Genomic DNA, 4292 nt, shown 5'->3' with positions numbered 1-4292 from the left:
TATCAAGAAAGCTCTATTCCAGATAATCCGAAATTAGAATCTGATTTTAGTGTGTTTGGGCACACAGAAAACACAAGATTTTGTCATTCCCTTCCCTAGTTAAATGATCAAAAAATTTAAAATTATCTGTAAATATCTTATTGATTTGAGACAATCCTGTCACTACTAGGAGTACATTTTTTTTCTAGATAGTTATAGAAATTAATTGTAGAATATATAAGCTGCGAGAGAAATTTTACTCTTTTTTATTAAGCTTTTTTCCTGTCAACGTGAAACCATTTCTACTTTCCAAAATTGCTGTGTATTGAAGAAAAGTGTATGAATCTTTATCCTGTGTTGATTTCTACTGGGAATGGAGAAAATGTATTAACAGGAAAAAAATGTAATTTCAGGAGAAAAGAACTTAGAATTAAAGATCTTGGGGATTGGAAATGAGGTTTTCTCTAATGGAGAGAACTTTCCCACTCAGTCTCGAGCATATGCTTCTTCCCCATCCTAAGCAAAACAAGAAAGAGCAACTGTGTTGCTCTTTCTTGGTCTAGAAGATCTGAATGTCATTGACTTTTGAAGTTGTCAGAGCTGTTTCTAGTGTTTCAGCGGATAACTGCAGAACCACAAAACCTGTTTTCTTTGAATTTTATATCTCTACAAATTCATTCCTTTGCCAGTCAGCCCAGACATTGAGCAATTTAGATTTGGAGTAACTGGTCTTTGCTTGTCTGACCATGGGGTATAATCCTTAATATGTAGAAAATCAACACATGTATATTTCTCTACATCCATCAGATATTTTGAATGGCAGGTTTACTTGATTGCAAGCTTTTGCTCTGAACTTGTAGATCAAGTAAGAAAACATTTCTGAAAATTGGACCTAGAATTCAAGACTTTTGTGTAAATTTTTCCTACCTCATTCGAAACTGGCAGAGTTCATCAACACTGCCTGACATCACCTGAAGTCCGGCTCTGGTTTCGCATCGACTGTGAACTGAAGCAAAACTCTCTCCTGGAGCACCCAAGTGCATCATTCAAGCCTTGTAACTCGAGCCCTCTCTAAATAAATCTTCCACTAAAGCCATTTTGTTTTCTTTTCAGAGTTTGTATAAAGTGCTTCACACTCTTCTAGTACAAACAGCCTCAGCCTAGCAATGAAGTATGCTAGATTTTTATTTTCAGAGGTGCAGTAAGTCGATTACACTGTCAACAGCAACTGCTGTTTCAGAATGACAAATGCACAAAGTGCTAAAATCATGTAGCATCTCTTTGGCTTTCTTTTGGGGTGTAGTCCTTGAAACGTGTCATAAGGATGAGTAACTCTTACTACCTCCTTAATGGTGGAGACAGCAGAAGAGGGTTAAGTGATTTGCCCAAGTGGTCTGGAGAGCTGGAGGCAGGGGATGCCTGGCTGGGAGGCAGGGGATGCCTGGCTGGGCTTGTCATTCTGTGCTGGTACCTGTGACCATGCTGCAAGTCAGTTCACATTTCGTGATGCTCAGATGGTCAGAAGCAGATTCAGTGAAACAACTGTGATTTCTGCTCGGGGACAACCTTCCTTTTCATCTCACGTTTTTCCACAAAATAGCCTGATATTTAAAATGGTATTCAGTGTCTCTGGAAATGTGGAAAATGAGCAAATGGACTTATTTTCTCTTCTCCCACTGCTAAACACATGGTTTCCCCAACTGTATATTAGGCCATTTCTGAGGTAATACATATAATTCAGTGACAAATCCACTTCAGCCTTCATAATGCCCTTCGTTTTTACTTCAAAACATTCACTGACTCTCGTGGATTTGTACTATTTAACACCCAGATAAAGGTAAGCTGTCTTTTTTAATAATGATGGATTACATTTTCTCGTTACATGCCCTGATTCAATTGGATTTTTCACTGTGAGCACATCTCTTCCAGAGAAAACAGTAATGCCAGTGTGAGAATAATTGTAGTTATTAGAAAGGTAAACAAGATGAAACAAAACCTAACATAAATGGAAATTAAACTACTGCTTTAAAGGCCCGCTTTTTCCTTCCTGTTGCATAAGTATCTCTACATTTTTCTTTACAGCTACATTATTAGAAACAACAGAGACAGTCTACTTGATGAGAGCTCTTCTACTAGACTGGGGCACTGACAAAACTCTTCCGCAGAGGTGGCTGCCAATGCAGAGGAGAGTTTCAGTGCTCTTCAGAATAGGGCTGTTCCTTGCTAGTAACCCAAGGGGAGTGAAGTTATGATGAGGTAATATCCCAGACTCCTCTCTGAAGATGGAAGGCCAACTCTCTTTAAGGGGATACTGCTGTGGATGTATTTCTACACACAGGAAAACTGCAAAAGCTCCAGTGACTTTCTAGCCCTCACAGAAGTTCAGTGCGTAAAGTGGAATTTGATGAGAGCTCTACTGTCCACCTAGCTGGCTACAGCTTTGAACACCCTATCGTGCTGGGGACTAATGCATCCAAGCATTAAATACACGCTAACTCTTAAGTACATGAGCACATCCCTCCCCACTTAGGAAAGGTTTTGGTCATAGAGCTAAGTCATCCTGACGTAAACAGGATTTAAGCGTGCACCAAATTAGTGAGTTGCTTAAATGCTTTGGCCTTAGACAGTCATAGTTTCTTCATATGACAAGAAAAGGTCAACCTATTAAAATGTGTACTTTAAATGGCTTCTCCACTGAAATTCATCCAAGAAGATTTATACACTCAGATATATTTGGAGATGTTCCTTTGGGCAGAATACCATGCAGCCTGCACACCTGTCCTGCTTGACAGATGATCTCTAGGGGAGAAGAGCTAGTAAAGATCTGGGTGTTTGTTTAGCCACCCCATCTCAGCCATATGGAATTATATAACCTTGTTTTTGTAGGATTACTTTGCTAAAATAATAGGAATATCACGTTTTTTTCCTCTAAAACATATTACAATATAATATTGCCCTGAGAGAGAAAAGGGGAAGATGTGCAGCTCCTCCTGTTTCATTTCCTGCTTTCACGGATTGTTGTGTTACTAAAATATTTTTATTACAGAAGAACTTGAAGCAATATACAATGTTTGTCAGAGGATTATTTATAGTCCCTTTAAGCTGAATTTCTGTAATGAAATCCATTTACAGACATTCCAGAGTGCCCTATGGTTACTTGCTTATGCAAATGAAATGTGACCCTTGAAATAAGCCTCTTGCCCTTGCTGTCACCCTCCTTGGCTTCAAAGGTCTACAGACAATCGCTTCTTAAGTGAATGGGGTTTTTTTATTTTGTTTTGTGTGGGGAAAGAAGAAAGAGAAAAAGAAAAACCTTTCCATTGCATGGTATTCTTGCAGAGACGCATAGGGACTGACTGGTTGTACATTTATGTGAGATAATGATAATTTATTTTAGATGTTGTCACAGAAATCCTTCGCTCATAAACAGCCTGCTCTTTCAGAAGTGAGATTTTGCATTAAAATTTCAGAAACGTCCAAGAGATTTAAGTGCCTGGATTTAAGTTCGTTTCTTCTTTTGTTGTGCTTTGGATTCCTGATTTAGAAGTCTGGTTTCAAAGGTCTTATTTCTGGGCTCACAGATGTGGAGTTTCAGCCTGGCACACCTGCAGAGCTAATTCTACAGTGGCCCATGAAAAAAATGGTGTAAAATTCCGCCCTATAAAAATGTCTTATTGTATGGTTGTGCTCACAGCAATCTACACTGATGTACATGAACCCTTTACCTTAAAGTGTTGGCCTAGATGATCCTTGAGGTCCCTTCCAAACCAGTAATCTATGATTCTATGATTAAATGGATATATAAGACACAGAAAAGAGATGAAAACCCAACTACTTCAGAGAGGTAGAGAGGATAACTTTTAACAACATGAGTTATTCTACATCATTAATTATTATAGTATGCTGTCACGAGAATCAAGAAAATGGACTACAGTAGTAGGGGTTACATTTCTCTTTACCTGCTATGCAACATCTGCTTTTAAAAGCATTGTAGAAGCATTAGGAACAAGGCTTTTTTGTTCAGTTGTTTACAGAGACAGAGCTTAGGTACAACAATTTCTGTCCCATTTTGGAATCTCTGCAGTATGAGCTGTGAGATTATGGCTGAGTGCTGTCAGTACAAACAACTTTATAATTGATTGCAGGTCCCAAGTCACCTCTTTACTTGTGTTTCACATGTTTCTGCCATCACTGGCATCATGTTAAAATTTAGCATTCAACATCATGACACCGACAATACTCATATTATGATACTTTTTGAAAATATTCCTAATAGTTCATCATCTCTTAAATTTAGGAAAAATAATTATTAA

The sequence above is a fragment of the Apaloderma vittatum genome, unplaced genomic scaffold, assembly GCF_000703405.1.
Source record: "Apaloderma vittatum isolate BGI_N311 unplaced genomic scaffold, ASM70340v1 scaffold13677, whole genome shotgun sequence".
Lineage (NCBI taxonomy): Eukaryota > Metazoa > Chordata > Aves > Trogoniformes > Trogonidae > Apaloderma > Apaloderma vittatum.
The sequence above is the reverse complement of the archived record's forward strand: the minus strand, read 5'-3'. Positions refer to the sequence as shown.